The following is a 21,101-nucleotide window of genomic DNA, read 5'->3' as shown; positions in this document are numbered from 1 at the left end:
TGGCTGGGCAAAGAATAAAGGGCTTTGCATACCTTCCAAGATTTTATTTTGTGTGCAGCGAGGAGCCACTGGTATTTGTTCAGCAGGGAAATACATTATCAAAGCAGTGCTTCTTGGGATGGTTAATGTGGTTTTGGCTACAGTGACAGGAAGCAGATTCAGGCTTGGAATCAGAAAACATAAGAGAGATTGATGAATCGGGATTAGTTGTGTGATCTTGAGCAAGTTCATAATCATTTCTGGGCTTTAGCCTCCTCATCTATATAGCAAGCAAGATGAAATTACGACAAGAGCAACAATCACAACAACAATGTTTATTGATCATTACTCTCTGAATAGCATTGTGCTGGGACATTTCCTTGTAATGTTTAAGCCTCAAAACAACTCTGTGAGTTCTTAAAAAGGTAAACACAAATTTATCCATATGACCCACCAATTTCACTCTTAGATATCTACACAAGACAAATTAAAGACATATATCCACAAAGTTGAACACGAATGTTATTAGCAGCATTATTTATTTATTTGTTTTTAACTTTTGATTTTTAAAAATATATTTAGGGGGTACAAGTGCAGGTTTCTTACATGAATATATTGCATAGTGATGAAGTCTGTGGGCCTTTATTGTATCCATCACCCAAATAGTAAACATTGTACCCAATAGGAAATTTTCAACTCTCACACCCCCTTACCCTTCCACCTTTTGTAGTCTCCAACAGCCATTATTTCACTCTATATGTCCATGTGTCCATTGTTTAACTCCCACTTATAAGTGAAAACATACAGTATTTGATTTTCTGTTTCTGAGTTAATTCACTGAGGCTAGCGGCCTCCAGTTCCACTCATGTTGCTGTGAAATATATCATTTCATTATTTTTATGGCTGAGTAGTATTCCATGGTATATATATCTTAGCTGATCCTGACTCGAGCAGCAGTTGCCCAGATGGATTAGGAGTGAGAGGAACCAAGAAAAGAGCTGTACAATGCTGCAGGCAGGAAGTAACAGGAGCTTACCCAAGGCACTGTCAGGAGGAAAGAACTGAAGATGTTGACAATGAAGCCGAGCTAGGGTAATGCTCCTAACTGTACCATATTTTAACTTCTCTAAACAGTCATTTAGGATGCTTGATTCTATGAACAAGAGAAGACAAAGAATAGAGGACTTCCTTTCCTTCAGCAAACAGCTGACACACTTTCCCATCATAAACTTCGTAATTCAGGATGTAAAACCAGATCCAACAACCAAACCCAGCCAGAAGGTTAAATAAATAAGTGCTAAATAAATAAACATGATTTTTCTTTTCCTTGGCCCATGAGTCTCCATAGAAGATGCCATGTGCTTCTGGTAATTGAAGTCTACTAGTCAATTTTCCTTTCTTTGTAAAATTGAGGGAATGGCCTACTCAGGGTTATAAACTGAAACTTTGAGGAGATGGAACTTTTTGTATGTTTTGTTTTACATTTTCTCGTCATGAGCCCCATCATTAATACTAATTATGAATCACAGGTGAGGGAGTGCACCTAACATTTCATCTTTTATTTTGAAATGCTATTAAAACTCAAAAGGCAGAAACATAGCCTGTGGCCTTGGCAGATGCAGGACTAGGTGATTTAATGGGGTTTTTCCTGCATTACTTTCTATGACTGATATTTTGTGGTGCAGATGTGACTGCCACATTGTGAAACATTATTATTAATAAATCCACATTCCCTGAAACAAACAAGACAGCATGGCAAACAGTGGTGTTTGCTCTGTATACATTTGGGTTGGTTTTTCATCATTTCCTAGGACCAAGGCCCTGCTGCTTCCCATCACATTGGTGAAAAATGTGAGAATTCACAGTTTACCTATTTTGGCAACATAAACATGGGAAACTTGTGGTCACAGGGTCAGGACTCTTCGTTCTGGAGGGCCTGGTAGCAAGCGGATGGGGTCGTGAGGGAGCTTCCTTAGGGAGGACAATATTGAATCTAGAAGTGCACAGGACTTAGCCCATGTAATAAAGAGAATATTCTGAATACCCTTTAGTATTCAGTCTTTCAGTCACTGTCCCCAAAGAGCCAAGAAAAGCTAATGTATGCCCCCCATGGTAATTAAATGTTCAAGCTTGAAGAAACTTGAAGAAGTCTTAAACGTAGCAACACTAACTGCCAGCTTTGTTAGCTGTTATAAGAATTCAGCCAGTCACAACTCATTCAAAATGCCATTATTAGACACTGACTATGTGTGTAGAAGGGTTCTAAATTGCAGTCCCAGTCCTCAGAGGGATTGTAGTGAATGCAGGTGGGGATAGTATTTAAATGTGACACAGTTACATATTAACTAACAATTAAAGTGGATGGTGGTTTTCTTCTCAGTGAAGACTTTCAGAGCTGTCCTGCCCCCACAACTGGCGAGTGGAGCCTCCGTCTTCGAATCCAAACAATTCAGTCTCATTCTATTAGAGATAATAGAAAGGTCATGAGTTTTGGCATCAGAAACTCACAAGTCTTAATCACACATTGCCTGTGTATTAGGTGGATTGTAAACTCCCTGAGGGCAAAGTCTGTTTAAACACTGCGTATCTCAGAACCCAGCACAGTGCCCAACATTTAGTAGGCACTCTACAAATATTTGATGTTGAACGCATAAAATTAACTGTAATCCTAGCAAAGTTAACCTCTGAGTCCAGCGTTCCTCTTGGTGAAACAGGAGGAATCACACCTGCTTTACAGGAGCTGAGAGGTTGACTAGAATGGAGGGTGAGGAGGAAGACTCCAGACTTTCCTTGCCTGGGCCCAAATTCTGGCCTGGCAATCATTAGCTCTGTGATTTTGAGCAAATAACTTGTCTTTGCCTCTGTTTCCCACACCAACAAATAAGGATAATAATATCACCTACGTTTTAGGCTGGGCACAGTGGCTCATGGATTTTTGGAGGCCGAGGTGGGAGGATTTCTTGAGGCCAGGAGTTTGAGAGCAGCCTGGGCAACATAACAAGACCTTATATCTACAAAACAAAAACTTTAAAAAAGTAGCTGAGCATGGTGGTGTGTACTTGTAAGTCCTAGCTACTTGGGAGGCTGAGGCAGGAGGATGACTTGAGTCCAGGAGTTGGAGGCGGCAGTGAGCTATGATTGTGCCACTGCACTCCAACCTGGGTGACAGAGTAAAACCCTGTCTCTAAAAAAACAAAACTCAAAACAAAACAAAAAACTGTATTAGGCCATTCTTGCATTGCCATAAAGAAATCCCAGAGATTAGGTAATTTATAAAGAAAGACGTTTCATTGGCTCACAGTTCTGCATGATGGCCTACAGGAAGCACAATAATGGCATCTGCTTGGCTTCTGGGGATACCTGAGGAAACTTACAGTCATGGCAGAAAGTGAAGAGGAAGCAGGCAGACACACCCAGAGCAGGGGCGAGAGAGAGAGAGAGGGCAAGGTGCCACACTTTTAAATAGCCAGATCTTATGAGAAATCACTCACTACCACAAACACAACACCAGGGGAACGGTGCTAAACCATTCATGAGAAAACCACGCACATGATTCAGTCACTTTCACCAGGCCCCACCTCCAACACTGAGGATTACATTCCAACCTGAGAGTTAGGTGGGACATCCAAACCATATCACAAACCTACTTTTTCAGTTTGTTATGAGGATTAAATGAATATTTGTATAGTTCTTAGACTAGGGCCTGGTACATAGTATGTTCTATGAAAATAGTTTAAAAATGCCTCATATAGCCTGCTACAAATGACACTGAATAAATGTTAAAGAACGTTAAGTTTGACCCCCATTTCCTAAACTAGTGCCTGGCTTACTATAAATACACAGAATGGAATATAATTATGAATTGAGTGTTACAGGTTTTCTGAAGCTCAAGCTAGAAATATGGGTTTGTGGGCTAGAAATATGGGGAAGAGTTTCATCAAGGACAAGGAACAAAATTTGTACCTTAGTGGAATTAAATGGCAGTGATGAGTTCACAGAGAAGGCATATAATCTGCAAAAGCTGGAGGAAAGAAGGATCAGCCACAGTCACAAGATGCTCCACCATCAACAGGACTTGGCACCAGTTTCTGGGAGAATAATTTGTCACGATCCAGCTTTTTAAGTGAGTTTGACCAAAGCGCTGCTTTAGTTCTGTGGTTTCAACTGCACAGATTAATACTTTGATGGCTGCTTGTTTATTCACTTATTTATTGAGGAAGTATTTATGTAGGTCCTACTATGTGCCAGACATTTTGCTAGGCAGTGGTGAATAAAATAGAAATGGAAGCCTGAGCAACATAGCAATACCTGTGTCTACAAAACAATAAAAATAAAAATAAAATAGCCAGGCACAGTGACACATGCCTGTGGTCTCAGCCTCTCAGGAGGCTGAGACAGGAGGATCCCTTGAGCCCAGTAGTTAGAGGCCACAATGAGCCATGATGGTGCCTTTGCATTCCAACCTGAGTGACAGAGCAAGACCTGTCTCAAGAAAGAAAAAAAGAAAAGAAATGGACTTCATCTCTTTTGGACCAGGAGGGAGAGACAGACTATAAACAGGAAAATAAATAGATTTTGATTAGTGCTTCAAAGGATATTAAAAGGGTACAGTATTGCTCAGATGGAAAAATGGGAAAAGGTCTGTCCAAGGTGGTGATATTTCTATGGAATCCAGAAAGGTAAGAAGGAAAAAGGAGACTATTCCAGGCTGGGAAACATAATATTCAAAGGTCTTGAGAATGGTATATTTGAGAAAGAAGGCCGGTGTGGCTGGAACAGAGTGAGCTAGGAGTGAGTGGTGAAAAATGGGGTTGGTGGCATATAGACAGGGCCAGGTCTCACAGGATCTTGTAGGTGATGTAGGCAATTTGGATTATATTAAAGCAAATTGGGCAGCCACTGAAAAAAATGGAGAAGAGAAAATGTTATATATATATATATATTTTTTTTAAAAGGTCACTCAGATTTCAATGTGTAATAAATTGGATTGGAAAGAGAGGATATGAGGGGAATGTTGAAGAAGTCTGAGCAAGAGGTGATGTTTGCCTAATCAAGGATGGTAGCGGTAGCAGTAGGAAGTGAGGGAAGTGGACTGATGTGTAATATATTCTGTAGGTGAAATAGATAAGATGATGCCGATGAATTAGATGGGGAGGGACTGAAAGTAGAAATAGTAAGGGAGAGAAAAGATTCAAGAATGAAATCCAGGCTTCTGGCTTGAACCACTGAGTGAGTATTAATGCCAATGACTAAGTTGAAAATGTTAAAAGAGGGAATATTGGAAGGTAGATTGAGGAAAAAATCAGGAGCTTGGTTTTAGATGTTAATTTTCAGTGCTCTGATGTAGCCAAGAAGAGACACCAACACAGCAGAGAAAAGATTAGGCAGAGAGATCAGTTTTAAGAGTTGCACAGATCTAGAAGGGGTGAGGGGTAGTGGGACACAGAAAGCAAGTTGAGGTGTTGACCTTTGTTAACAGCAGGGACACCTGGTGAAAGAATAAGAAGGGAGGATGTGGGTGTAACTGGAGGTGATAATCATCATCGCCATAGCTGATATTTATTGATGTGTACCAGGTAATGTTCTAAGTAAGTTTCATTTATTAACTCACTTTATCCTCACAGTAACCTTATGAGGTTTGTACATATAATGTATCAAAACTAAGAGAGTTCTCATCTGATGGTCTACATTGTGTAACAGGAGTCAAGAGGGACATTTGAGGAGAGAAGCTAGGACACAGTTGGGATAGAAAGTATTCGGTGGAACTTCCAGGCAGTACTGAGAGTTCCTTTGAGATTTTAAGTTATGAATATAAAGTGAATCTAACCCCAAATGCAAATGGATTTTCCACAGCATTCAGCAATCAGACTTCAGTGGCCTGACTTAATTGGTGCTTCATGTGGAAGTAGGGATAATTTCCAATGCCAGGAGTAATAATCAAGTACACTATTATCCCTTACTAGTATCCTAGCACTTTATGTACTTTCATGAAGCTGCTTTGGGGACTTGGCCACAAGAAACCTTCCACCCACCAGGCTACCCCTCAATCCCTGCTCAGAAGCAGAAACTATGGCTCTATGAAAGAATAATATCTAGAGTGAACTACAGCCACTCATCAGGAGGATGAAGAAATTGATGGCTGAGTTTAAGCCTCATTTCTAGCAGAGGTCCAAACTGGATGCTCTGACTTGTTCTACCTTACAGCTTTCCAGGTCACTCTCAGTGACCAGGGTACCTCCTCTACCTAAGAAATCACCGTCAGCTCTCCCCACTGCCAAGAGCTCATAAATGAAGAAGGGATACAAAATCTTTACTTGACACAGAAAGCTTTAGGTTGACAACAAATAGCAATAGCTAACATTTACTGAGCATGTCTTTTATATCAGGCTGTGGGCTAAGTGCTTTTATATGTAGTATTTCTCTTAATCTTTTAAACAAACCAGTGCGATAGGAATCCTTATGATCTCATACTACGGATAAGAAAAGTGAGCTTTAGAGAGGTTAAATAATTTTTCTCAGACCAAGAAGCTAACAAGCAGAGCAGCCAAGAGTGGAATCCAGGCAGTCTGAATCTAGATACTAGGCTCTTTTAACAAGTACAGTATAATGGTAAATCAGCCAACATCTCTGCTGGATCAAGCTGTTGTATATATCCACTTGTTATCACATGTTGTCACCTTTCTATAGATGTTACTTAGAAAACAAATGGATTTTATTTCCAACTATATTTAGACCGGTTTCTACTCTCCCATGTTCTCAAAATGACAGACTAATTGTGGGGGGATTATGGCATTAATAGATTTTATTATTTCCCTCTTTTGAGAGCAAACAGACTGTTACAGAGTCCAGTTTATGGTTTGTTGGTTTTTTGCAAGCCTGGTGACCTATGTTAAGAGAATTTCCCCTGAAGTCAAATGCGCTGACACATGTGACAGCATAAGCTGCACTCCATGGGCTCCAAGGACTGGCAATAATGACCTGGCTTTTTTTCCCACCATGTAATTATGAATTGAGATTTGACTTTTAAAACAAATTCCCAGATAGTTGAGGTCAATATGAAAATTTTAGTTTCAATATCTGAGTATCTTAACTGTGTAGATTATTTGTGAGTATACTGATAATAAGCTCTTTATGTTGACCTACTTTTAGGTGGTTGTAGCCTGTGAATTGTTTTTTTCATAAATGAGGGATATATGGATTTGCATGGAGCCATTCACGCATTCTGCACATAATTAGAGCCGAATGGTACTCATTAAGATTGAACATGAGATGTTAATTTCCATTAGGGCCTGGGGAATCTGCATTTTTAAATAAAGCCCCAGATGATTCTTGTATAAACCGAAGTTTAAGAAACATTGAATAGATGTGCTCTAATTGTTTGATTTATTTTCTCTTCTTTTCCTATTAAGGATAAGAAAAATTAAATGACCTTTAACAGGCTTGACTATCACTACAATAGTAATAATAGCCAATAGCTGGTGAATGTTTATCTTTGCTGAATAGTGTTTTATGTATCTATTTCATATGTAACACATTCTTAGGCAGAGATTATCATTAGACCCATTTTGAAGATAAAAAACAATGAGATGGAGAGAGTCTAAGCAACCCAAGATCATATAGCTACTGAGTGGCAAAGCGAGGGTTTAGAATTATACTTTTGCCTTTGAAGGCCAAGTCATTATCTGGAGACAGATAACAATGGATATAAATCACAGCTTTGCTACTTACCAGCTTGAAAGATGAGTTTAATAATACTGACTTTGCATGGTTATTGTAAAAATGACAGAATAACGCATATAAAGCACCAAGTATATGCCTGCCAAGTAGTAGACACTCATTAAATGGTGGCTATTAAATGTTGTGAGCTGGAAAGTTGAACAGGTATTCCGTGATTTTGATCACTGTAATCAGTGAACACACGTAATCCAAATACCTGCCTACATATCGTACACTGTTCTTATTGTTTTAACTCTCCAAATTATTTACATAATTATCTCTACCTCCTCCTTCCCACTATCTCTTTAGATATGATCTGTGCCTAAGACTCCCTAAGACACTAATTCTACGTGATTTGAAAAGTAACATAAATACTTCTATTGTTTTTCTATCCTAAGGAAGTTTGAATGAATTTAAGATATTTTCCAATGACTTTAGTACGAATGTTTGCAAAGGGCCAGAGCTCCCTGGAAGTAAGTTGAAAAACAAACCCAGCTGTAATAGCCTGGTGACCCAGCAGCCCAGACGTGCCATAATAACCCATTTGGGGATTGCATGGTAATTGGGTCCATGGCATTTGGCTTAGTGGTTCTGATTGTGACACATGATGATTCAAATTTACTCATGGACACACTAGAGCATCACAAAATGACCTTTTTTGAGGTCCTTGAGGTCAGGCAGGGAGGGAGGGAGAAGCACTGGGGCACTCTAAACAAAGCAACTTTGTTTTTACACCGCTTGCTTGGACAAGTGTCTCCTCACGTGCAGCAGTCATTTGCTGTGGAGCTCTTGGCAGAGTAACTAAAATGTGACAGAAATGAAGGGCAAACTCGGAAATCCCCTGGAAAATCACCCTCCCAAGCAAATATTTGCCATGGTATTGTAGCTCAATGACTTATTTTTTGTCATTCACTTTTTTTGGCTCATTCCTTTCCTTTACAGCCATTTAAAAGATCGGTAAACTGAATGTTTATTGAGCATCTACTATGTGCATTGCATGTACCATACTGAGTTTATGGAAGATGGAGTCTGAGCTGAAATCATTTACCATCTCTAGAATTCATTCTCCGTGTCTGCAAAATGGGGATGTGGGCTACATCAGTGATTCCCAAGCTAGTTTATAGTTTATTAAAGCATATTCAACAAGTGATTCCCAAGTTAATTACATAGTTTATTAAAGCATATTCAACATTGCATCTTCTATTTAAAACACACACACAGGCTGGGCGCGGTGGCTCACGCCTGTAATCCCAGCACTTTGCGGGGGCCGAGGTGGGCAGATCACGAGGTCAGGAGATCCAGACCATCCTGGCCAACACAGTGAAACCCCCTCTCTACAAAAAATACAAAAAAAAATTAGCCAGGCGAGGTGGTGGGCGCCTGTAGTCCCAGCTACGCGGGAGGCTGAGGCAGGAGAATGGCATGAACCTGGGAGGCGGAGCCTGCAGTGAGCCGAGATCGCGCCACTGCACTCCAACCTGGGCGACAGCGAGACTCTATCTCAAAACAAACACACACACACACACACACACACACACACACACACACACAAAATCTGCAGAAAAATCTTTAGAAACCAAGAAAGTAAACTTTAACAAAATCTTCTCAGCCAATAAACATACAAAAAGCATAGAATCTCAACCAAAGGGCCACCTGAATCTGCATAAAGGCTAGGTATGTGATTTTGTTGTTGTTGTTCTCAACCATATAAAACTGGTTGAGAAACTCCAGATCAGATAATCTCTAAGATTAATCTCAAGTTCAAAAAACTCTGTGGCTGGACATGGTGGCTCATGCCTGTAATCCCAGCACTTTGGGAGGCCAAGCTGGGCAAGTCACCTGAAGTCAGGAGTTCCTGACCAGCCTGGCCAACATGGTGAAACCTCATCTCTACTAAAAATACAAAAATTAGCCAGGTGTGGTAGCAGGTGCCTGTAATCCCAGCTACTCATGAGGCTGAGGCAGGAGAATCACTTGAACCCAGGAGGCGGTGGTTGCAGTGAGCCAAGATCGCACCATTGCACTCCACCCTGGGTGACACAGCAATACTCTGTCTCAATTAAAATAAAATAAAAAAAAGTCTGTGATTTTATTAGGGCTTCTCTCAACAAAGTTGGTGTTTTTATAGCTCAGAGAAGATATATGTAGCATTAGAGAAGGATAAATCATTATGGCTTAAGAGATAATATCAACTTCTGATGGTTTATTCATGGACAAATGTATGTGCTGACCCACAAAACACAATTTTCTAATTGATTCTACTGATATTGGCCATCAAATCTAATTAATTTAGGCCCAAAGTGAATTTTTTTGGTTTTCTAAAGTCAGTCTTCACTATCTTCATAGCCCAAATTAGCCAAATAATTTAGGTAAGAAGTATTTATTCTACCACTTCTGTCAGGTTTCTCTCTGATGCCTGTGCTTTGCAAACAGGTCACTAAAAAATACGAAAGAAATAAGCAATAAATCTTAAGTTTTTTTCTTGTCTATCTGTATTTTATCTGTATTTTTTGTTATCTTAGCTATTTTTTTTATTAATTCAGAATGTTCCAGCAAAAGAGGAGAAAAAAACACACAGTAAAGGGAAAATCAAAGAGGAGAGACACTGTTAAGAGATTGACTACATTGAAAGAGAAAGTGGAGGAATGAAATCCAAAAAGAATTTTCAGGGAAAATCCCTCAGTAAAAGAAAAAAAGACAAAGATATTGCATAGGGTGTGTTTCATGACTCATGCCTGGCTCTGTACCTGGGTGATTCATTTGGTGGAAAACATAGCTGGTTCAGAGAACCTTTCACAGGCCCCAGACTTTGTTGAAATCATTTGAAGCTTCATTTTGTGTGTATATTTTCCTCACTTCTTTAAAACTGAAATATTAATTGCTTATGAGAAATAGGCCCTGATCATTGGAGTTTATGTGTATGGCCACTTGAGATTTAGAAGTAGATCAGGGACTTTGAAGTAGGGGAAGTGTTTAAGAACCTGGGACAGGTTTGTCCCTAGTGGCTTTTCTTTATCTCCCAATAGGAATAAATAGTAGGTCCAAGGGAATCCTGTTGGATAGAGTTCAAAGGGCCCTTGGTAGGGGCAGGCTAGATTAGTGGCTTTCAAAGTTTTTTGATCATCACTCACAATAAAACATATATTTTACATTAAGACTCAGCCCCACATGTCTGTGTGTTTTGTGAAATAATACTTACCTTTACTATACATGCTTTACTTGATATTTTCTATTCTATTATATTTTATTCCATTCTATTCTTTTTGTTTTGTTTTGTTTTTTGTTTTTTAACGGAGTCTCGCTCTGTCACGAGTGCAGTAGTGCAATCTCGGCTCACTTCAACCTCCACCTCCCAGGTTCAAACAATTCTCCTGCCTCAGCCTCTCATGTAGCTACCACTACAGGTGCATACCACCATGCCTGGCTAATTTTTGTATTTTTAGTAGAGACAGGGTTTCACCATGTTGGCCAAGCTGGTCTTGAACTCCTGACCTGAAGTGATCCTCCCACTTCAAAGTGCTGGGATTACAGGAGTGAGTCGCTGTGTCTGGCTCCCATTCTTTCCTTTTGTTGTTTTAAATAAATGCTGGCGAAGACCTATTAAAAAGATTTCACAACTCAGTAGTAGATTTCTATGTGTAACTTTCCAATTTCTGTCCTCTCTGCAGCACCCCTAAACACATGCATTGTTAAAATACAGCACCATATAGCCAATTTTCAGGACCATCTCTCTGGCACTCCATCCTTCACACCAAAATACTTGCAGTTTCTCAAACACCATACTGTCTTTCGCTTCCTTCACATGTCGCCCTCTCTGCTCAGTGCACTTGAGTACTTTCCCACTCCAATTCCCCTTTGTTCATCAGGCTAATGCCAGCTGGTTTAGACCCAATTCAGAGGTCAACGTCTCTTATTAGGGCTGTTTGTTTTCTGCACTCTCCTGAGCATCCTGGGCTTATCTTTATCTCAGCCTTATCATGCTGTGTTATTATGACCCATTTATATGTTTTTCTTTCCCACTAGACTTATTGGTGGCAAAAACCATGTCTTATTTGATATCCACAGGACCTGGCCTAAAGCTTGGCACATACCTGATTAATAAATTCTGGATGAATGAGACCTACGTACTGGTAGGCACGTGGTAGGGAGTGGGCTGACCTCTTGGTAAACTGTAGTCTGTTTACGATAAACAAGAAAGCATACTTTTATGGAGAATGCTCAGCTTCTTTTAGTTGATGTGCTGACCCTCATTGCAATTCTTTTTCTGTTGCCAAGCCTAGGAGGTAATGTAGCAAAGTAGCAATGAAGTCAGACTGAGGAGCTGCACAGAACTGGATTTGACTTCTGGCTCATCAGTTACTAGCTTTGTGGCCTTAGGCATGTTACTTAATTATTTTAAATCTCAGGTTCCTCATTTGCAAAATAGGAACAATAGCCCTCTGTGGCTGTGGTTAGGACTGTGTGAGTGTTATTAAATAATGGCATATGAGCTCCATGAGGTCAGGATTTTTGTCACTTCAGTTCATTGTCATGAACTTAGAAGAGAGGCTGGCACATATTTGTTGAATCAGTGAATATTTTGTACATAATAGACCATCAATAATTCATAGCAGCTCTTATTCATGTGAATTTTTCACCAACTCTTACATGAAATTTTTTGGAGTATGCATGATGTGCATAATAATTCCGTATCCCTTCTTTAATCAGAAGTTAGGGACCCACCTGTGAGGTAACCCTTCCAGAGCCTCACATTCAGTGACACAAGATGCATGTAGAAACAGTTGCCTTTCGAAAGAAATTGTTTTCAGGCTAGAATTAAGTTTAATCATTCCAAGCCTGTTTGATTCTGTGGAAGTTCTACAGTTCTGTTTTTGAGTCGTCGCCCATCAGCATTTGACTCTTCTTTTCTCTTGTCATACATCTCTTAGCCATATCACCATTTGCTGAATATTAGACTCACACAGATTCAGATTCAGAGTCTTGGGGGGAAATGATTGCATTTCTAAGTGTTCTTAGAGCTATTTCACTTGCGTCCTCGACAAATACCTTGTGTAAGGTCCATAAGGATAGAAAATCCATTATTACCTAAGACCCTTTACTGTTTCCCATTTCATGAATAGACGTTTGTATTTCAGGTTTTCACTTGGGTCTTTCCCATGTTCAGTACTTTTATAAGTAACTTACTGTGCTACAACGGAGGTATTGTTTTAGGCTTTTTTGAATTTCATCAGCATACAGACATCCCCACGTACTATATTTCTACAAAAAACCCACAAACTTTAAAAAGTAATTCCCAAACCTTAAAGAAGCCAGGTCAAGTAAAAGGATGGCATTGCTTTATTTCTATGGCATATTGAAACAGTAAGAATGAAAAGAGATCCTCAAGAGAGTGGTTTTACCTTGCTTTTACTTTCTCATGCATTTATCCAAAAAGTCCTTTTATTATATTATTCATTGCAGCCCACTCCTCAGATAATTAACCCACTTCTATGATAATAATGTTACTCCATTCATAAGGGCTCTGCCCCTTAAAGGTGCTACCTCTCAACACTATTGATTGGGGTTTAAGTTTCCAACACACGTGCTTTGGGGGACACATTCAAAGCACCAGAGGGCCTGGTCTAATGATTAAGAGTAATCATTAGAGTGGTGTAATTCATTATGGTGTAGGTAGTAAATTTAAATGATCCAGTTTATTACTCCATTATTCATTCATTAGTCCATTATGGTTGCTTACCTTACATTTGACTAGGTCGGTGAACAAGGTTGTCTTGTTACTTATCCTATTGTATGTAAAAGTCTGCCCAAAGCCGTTTTAATCATTTGTATGAATGTAGGTACAATTTCAAAGTGCACTCCTTATCATAAACTCTTGAAATACGTACTAAGAGGATATAAAAGAGAGTGGCAAATCCTATAGCACTGTGCTAATTTAATAACTTACAAAGTTCATCAATAGAACAATATACTTTTGTTCTCATGCTGACTCTTGTTCTCAAGTTGACCATTACTCCAAAGTCACTATAGTCATATTATGCTGTCGGGGGCTCTTCATTGAAATTTTGAAAATGGGAGGAGGAGCATATCCAGTGGTGAAAGAGAAAACATTTTGGTAAGTGGAAATGGGAGGAAAGGAAGCTTGCCTGGCTACCTAATAGGCCTTACTTAGTTGATTCAGTGATGGGGACCTAGTAGACCACAGAAGGGCCAAGCTGTCTGGAAAAGAGAAGGAGTTGTCATTTCTGGAACCCCTACTATGTGCCAGATACTTCACGGGTCTTTTACGTCTTTAAGTTGAACCTATGGGGGATTTTATTGCATTCGTTTTAAAGATAAGTTAACTGCTGTCCGTTTAAAAAAGTAAGTACAGTCGCTTTGCAAGGTCACATAACTTTTATGGGGCAGGGCCTGGACTTGAGTCCAAGACTTCAAAGCTTGTGTTCTTTCCACTAGCCACCTACTCTCAGAATGCTCCTGTTAAACCCATTATGTGGCAAGTCAGGTATGTGTTGCACTTGACATCTTTTTTAGTTTTCCACTTGTACAAACATTCCCCGAAAAATTGTGGAGAGGTTCCATACAGTGGAACTTGAGAGTTCATCTACTCAGCCTTCTACCCTGAAAGGTTCCTCTGAGCTCATCACTGTAACCTGAAATGTCTTTCACATGGATCTGAAAACATTTAGTGAAGTAGAAAGTATTGTGTTCATAGTAGTCATTCTGTGGTACGTTTTTTTCCTTTTTAAAAAAAGGAAAAAGTTTAGTTGACACCAAATAGTTGTATATATTTGTGGGATACAGAGTGATATTTTTATATATGTATACACTGCATAATGATCAAATCAGAGTAATTAGCATATTCATCGCCTTAAACATTTATCATTTCTTTGTATTGGGAACATTCAAAATCCTCTCTTCTAGCTTTGAACATATACAATAAATTGTTATTAACTATATTTACCCCATAGTGCAATAGAAAACTAGAACTTATTCTTCCTATCTAGCTCTAATTTTGTATTCCTTACCCAAATGCTCTGTCTTCCTCTTCCCACTAATCTTCCTAGCCTCTAATAACCATAATTCTACTCTCTATTATGAGCTCAATGTTTTTTAGCCTCCAGATATTAGTGAAACTTGCAGTATTTGTCTTTCTGTACCTGACTTATTTTACTTAATGTCCTCCAAGCTCATCCATGTTGCTGCGAATGACAGAATTTCATTCCTTTTCATGAGTGAGTAGCATTCCATTATTATATGCCATATTTCCTTCAGCCATTCATTTGCTGATGGACATTTAGGCTAATTCCATATCTTGGCTATTGTCAATAGTGCTGCAATAAACATGGGGTGCAGATATCTCTCCAATACATTGATTTATTTTCCCTTGGATAAATAGCCAGTAGTGGGATCACTGTAATATGGTAATTCTATTTAAGCTTTGTTGCAAAACCTCCATACCGTTTTCCATCATAGCTGTGCTAACTTACTTTCCCACCAACAGTTTATAAGAGTTCCCTTTCCTCCACATCCTTGCTGGCATTTGTTATTTTTTGTCTTTTTGATAATGGCCAAAAGCTTTTAGCTTTTTCTCGGTCATTGTGACGTTAGCTGTGTGTTTGCCTGTTTTGTGTTGAGGTTTGTTCCTTCTATGCCTAATGTGTTGAGAGTTTTATCACTAAGGGAAATTGAATTTTACCAGATGCTTTTTTCTGACTTTATTGATTTGTAGAACTTTTTAGTAACAATAAATTTCATTATAGAATGTAAATATTGTAAGGAAAAAATATATGTTATAATATGAATTAATAATGGCATGAATATTAAAACCAAACAAAATGCATATTGGAAAAATTGGAACTATTGCACAAACACAGACATCTAGGGGAAGGTCCTTTTCTCTAGTGTTCTTGTTTTTACCTTCTTCAGCCATGTGAAAAGACTTTCAAAGGTTCTATTTTATTCTCAGAGTTGACAGACTCACCCTTCAACAGAGTGGGCATCAAAAGCCAATAGCTGCCTTGAGTAAATCAATTTTCTGTTGATTTTAGTTCCCCTTTAAGACTTCTGGAGATACTGATCGTGGAAATGAATAATAGCGATTTAATTCTGGCACTTCGTCAGGACTCACACTGCATTCCTGGGTGCAGCCTGGAACATCACTGCTGGCTGGACTCACTTCTCCTTGCCCACCAAGGGACCTGAAAACCACATTAAGGTGGAGAGGAGAGTGTGGCACCTCCTTGCTCAGAGATCGACCAGTTCACTGTACTTTTTTGACTGTGGACTGTTGATTTTTCCAGCCTTCTCATTTCACATGTGAGGGAGAGCAATTTGGAGTGACTTCTCCGCACTTACGTAGCTGATGATAGAGGATGGACCAGAATCCACATCTCTAACTACCAGTCCAGAATTCTTTCGATTCCCCAGTCACTCACTTATTCACACATTCATCTAACATTTATTGGATGCCTACAGTGTGTGTATAGCTGTGACTACAAAGATGAATTTGACACAGACCCTGAACTCAAGGTCTTTACCCTGGCTTGTGTTTTTGATTTCCCAGAGAGTCTGAGGTCCATTAGGAAGGTGACTATCTGCCAGGGCAGTCTCTCCATGCCGGCTGGATTAGGCAATCACTGCTGACCATATGCAGTCCCATTTTCAGTGTCCAAGTCCATTCTTCATAGATGGCCTATTCTCTGTTTTTCTGACTTTCTTACTGGAATTTCTCACCCAAACATAGCATTACTGATAAATAATATTTAAGTGGCTGAGCTCTGAAGATTAAGCTACTAATATCACAAACAGGCTCCATATTCTCTCTAGTAAAGACAGAAAAAGAGTCAGTATGTGTGTGTGTGTGTTTACACATATGCGCATTCGGTGTGGCTCTCTGAGACACTTAGAAGAAAAGTTTCTGTGTGCTCATGAATGGCCTATAGTACAGCTATGAGTATATTCTAGGCCTCACGTGGCTGCAATGTTCACCAGATTACCAATATCAGAGAAGCAGATTTTTTTCTATGGGTAACTTTTAATAATTTAAGGACTCTCATTTCTCATTATTTTAGAAATCCAACTTGGAGCTTCTCATTTGATCAGCAAGTATTTTCCAAGGGCCTCCTGTATTCTCAGCCCTGTAAGAGGTTTGGGCCTTGGAGGCTGAGTCAGAGATGATGATCCTCAAACCATTTTCACTTTCATTTTGTTGTTGTCATTTTCTCTCCATTTGATCCTGAAGTAAAAAAATGACCAGTAATATTATCTCTATGTCACAGATGAGGAACTAGAGGCACAGGGAGGCTTAATGACTTGCCAGGACCCTCAACGCTATAAGCAGGAAAGCAGGGGCGAGACCACCAGGCTTCTTACCACTAGGGCAATACTTTTTTTTTCTACCTATGCCAGATTGCCAGTCCATATTTTTGTTAATTCAGGAAGGATTAGAGAAAAAATATCGCAAGCATAGAAATGTAACCTCATGATAGAATACTAACAATTAAATAAAAAAACTAAAGTTTATTTTAAATACTACCTAAACTAGGTCATGAATTCATCCTATAGCTTTTTCTCCCAGCAGGCATAATTGAGTTGCTTTCCCAAATGCCAGGTTACTCTACCCATGTGACTTATAAAGACCTTTTTCTTGAAGGGATTACTGCTGAACTTCTCCTAAGTCATGATTTTGTGATGGGAGAGATACAAGTAACATGTTTGTTGGGCTTTTATAACTCTAGAGAAAGCTCTTCCTAAATCTTGGAGCTTACTGCTCAGCCAACTTATTGACTTTGTCTAGGAGGTGGCCATTAACCTCTCAAACCACAGAGGTTTGGACTGTTCAACTACAGTAAGCCCAGAAGCAAAGAGAGATTAGAACACAGCATCACTGGGTGAAAATGAGGAAAGCTAAACTGCTTCTAAATTGCAGTGCTCTGTCCTATACTCATTTCTGGAGGAATCAAGAAGAGCCTGAAGCAGAAGTGACCCACTGGCCTTGGAGACAGGAGACAATGGAAAAGCACAGTTCATCCACAAACCAGCCTCTCTGAGCATCAGCTCCCTAGCTGGGTGACATTCCTAAGACTCTTTCCTGCACTAATTTCCACATTTATAAAAAAGAACCACAGATGTGTCCTTGATGGTCATCTTACTGTCATCTGTTACCACCACATACGCTGTCGTGTTATGTGGCTTGGGAAAATCTACAAACTGGTCTTTTGGCTTTGATCACCTGATTGATTTACTGTCAGCAGATGATATTAAAATTAGCTTTCATTTGTTGAGCAAATCTGGATGGGCAATTGAGGGTGGAAACAGGGAGTGGCCTGGGTGGTGGCTGGAATTAGAATAGTAATCTCTTGTGTTTTAGAGGTTACAAAGCACTTTCCCACATGTAGTCTCATTGAATTACTACAAAGTCCTGCAAGGGCCAGTATTCTTAACCCCATCTGACAAATGAGAAATTGATGTTCCAAAAGGTAAAGTGACTGGTCAGCGTTCACAAAAAGATTTGGTGGCGGTACAAAAAGCGGAATAAAAGCAAAAGGCCTTGCTTTCTGGTGCAACACATCGGAGAGTGATTAGAATCTACTATAAGGCTTTTTGGCTATGCTGAGATGACCAACAATTAATTATAAAACACTGTCAACATAGATGCTGGTGCTCTTCTCTTTCTGGGCTTTCATACCTGCTCTTCTTGAGGTTTCCCTCCCCAACCTCTATCTGTGTGTAACTCCTTCAGTTTATCACTTGGAAACCACTTCCTCTAAGAAGACCCAAGACCTTGCTAGATGCCCATCCTATGGGTTCCATGGTATCCAAAGATTACCCACACTGTTCATACCACTCTAATTCAATTGTCTGTGTTGGAATATAGCTCCATTTAGGCACTAAGAATACTTATTCACAAGTCATTCATGAGTGGTTATTTTTTCACCATTGTAACCACAACACCTTGAACAGTAGACCCTGGATAAACATTTCTTGAGAAAATGTTGCATGATCTGCTGTAGCCAAGAGGAAGTTTTGCTTCCACATTGCCCTCAGGGCTGGAAGGGAATTGGAATCTCTTCCCCTACCCTCCTGCTTTATTAAGGTACAATGGACAAATAGAAATTATATATGTTTATGGTGTATAGCATGATGTTTATATATATATGTGTGTGTGTATATATATATATACACATACACACACAGTAAAATGATTAAATAAAGCTTATTAATATAATCTGTCACCTCATAGACTTTTTATTCGTGGTAAGAACATTTAAGATCTACTCTCTCAGCAGTTTTCAAGCATACAATACCTTATTGTTAGCTAAAGTCACCGTGCTGTGCAATAGATCTCCATAGCTTATTACTCTTAACAGAAACTTTGTACCCTTTGACCAATCTTTAAAGTCATCCAAGACAGTACCATTTCCAGAAGGAGGCTCTTAGGAATCCAAAGAAACCAAACTCTAGCTATTTGCCTAAAATGTTAGATCATTCCCAGAAGTAAGACTTAGAGTTGAGAGAGTACTAGAAGTGTAACAAGGATGGAGGTTAGCATTTGTGTATCCTTATGGGAAAACAGGTAAGAGCAGATATTTCTGGAGTTACTGGGAAACTTAACCATGACACTTGGCCTGCTTATGTGTCTGGTATTATTGCTGGGAACCAAGCTTCATGCCAAACCTCTAGCTATCAGATGTCGGTTTTGGGAAGAGACTTGAGCTTGCTTATGTGGTTATTTATAACAGTAGTTTTCTATTTTGTGTCAGGTTAGAAGACACCATCACACCACTGAAATATGTTATCAGAACCATATGCAGATAGAATATAGTAAATATGGTAGATGATGAGCAAGACCTAGGACTCACAATTCAGGAAGATATGGAACCCAGCATTTAACCTAGCACCTACATGTACAAAATCCTTTCAAGTATTTAGGAGTCAATGAGTATATTAATATAATCATCCTACAAAATGAATTTGTCCAATCTTGTCAGTGAGGTCATTTCTGCAATGGCAAAATTTTAAAGGACTTGTAGAGTTCGACAAGAGATAAACATTGAGGCATTGTGCTGAATTTTCAGCAAAAGCAGTCATAGGCAATATAAAACAAAAGAGCACGACTGGGTTCCAGTAAAACTTTATTTACAAAACTAAGAAGTGGACCACCATGTTTGCTACATCACAGTTTCCTGACCCTGGTAAAAATACACCTATCAATTCCCATTTTTACTCTTTCATTTCCTTCTGGAAATCTTTCCTATGTTCTCCATCGTCCATAAGCTAAAGCCTAAACTCCTTAACTCTGCTCTGATCTGAACAGCACTTCCACACTCCCTCATATTTAGTGGTCCTTTTCCTTTCTTTGTGATCAAGTCACATTTTTCCATGCAGATAACGCCATTCTCAATGCTTTCTACTTAGTCCAATTCTACCCATCCTTTAAGGTAGATGTCTTCAAATGACATAGCGGGGTCATATCAGAATAATCTGGGAAGCCTTTTGACAATAAACACAGTGCTCTTCTCCCACACTAAATTCTCGTAGACCCAGCAAGGAGAATGGGGACAGCAGGGACATACAGGGTTGGAAAATGTCCCTCACCTTATTCAAGCAATTCCCACCTTCTTTTAAAAGTACTGCTATAGGACATTACTAAAATCCACTTCCTCCAAGAAGCTCTCCCTGATGACATAAACCCATACTCAGCTTTTCTTTCTGTGGACCTCCTCAGTCCTCAGTGCTCACAAAATTCATTTTAACACCTAGAGTATTATTTGGCTATTTAAGCTTTTCCTGTGCCAGGCACTGTTATAGGTGCTGGGGTACAGCAGTGAACACGACAGTGAATGCCCTTCTCTCAGAAGATGACACTCTAATGACTTGAAGAGACAGACAAGTGTATGTACCCAAAAGAGTGAAAAGATAATTTCAGACAATGAAAACAAGATAATGGGATAAGGAGTGACTGGAAAGCAAAGAGTAAGGGATGGTTGGACGGATAAGGAAGTGCTGTTTCAGATAAAGAGGTCAGGAAAAGCTTAAGAAATCTATAATTGAGCTTAAAATCTAAATGCAAAAACCCAGAGGAAAAGAACTGCAGGCAGAGGGAACAGCACAGTTTTATCTTTCCCTTCTCTGAAAATGTTATTGAACATAGAATGTTGGAGAAGCAAGACTCATAGAGATAGTTGAAACTGGTCTTATTTAGGGTTGTTAGATAAAATATGGGATGCCTAGTTAAATTTGAATTTCAAATAAACAACAGGTAATTTTTTTAGTAGAAAGACTAATTGTAGTATAATAACTGAAAAAAGTATTATCTGAAATTTAAATTTAACTGGGTCTCCTGTTTGTTTGTTTGTTTTGGGTTAAACTTGGCAAGCCTACATTTTATTCATAGGAAAAAGGTG

The 21,101-nt window shown here is 39.2% G+C and overlaps 1 protein-coding gene and 1 long non-coding RNA gene across 4 annotated transcripts in view; one reads left to right on the top strand and one right to left on the bottom strand.

Annotated features, from left to right (window-relative positions):
- PDE4B (phosphodiesterase 4B) overlaps positions 1-21,101 on the top strand; it is a 591,358-nt gene that overhangs the window by 497,297 nt on the left and 72,960 nt on the right. The gene's annotated exons all lie outside the window — the stretch shown is intronic.
- The window catches only part of LOC134731892 (uncharacterized), a 45,335-nt gene continuing 24,740 nt past the window's right edge, over positions 507-21,101 (bottom strand). Inside the window, exon 3 of the long non-coding RNA XR_010114587.1 lies at positions 507-2,439. This is a non-coding gene — a long non-coding RNA (uncharacterized lncRNA). The remainder of the gene's footprint in view (positions 2,440-21,101) is intronic.

This window comes from Symphalangus syndactylus, chromosome 19 (assembly GCF_028878055.3).
Source record: "Symphalangus syndactylus isolate Jambi chromosome 19, NHGRI_mSymSyn1-v2.1_pri, whole genome shotgun sequence".
Taxonomy (NCBI): domain Eukaryota; kingdom Metazoa; phylum Chordata; class Mammalia; order Primates; family Hylobatidae; genus Symphalangus; species Symphalangus syndactylus.
The sequence above is the reverse complement of the archived record's forward strand: the minus strand, read 5'-3'. Positions and strand labels throughout refer to the sequence as shown.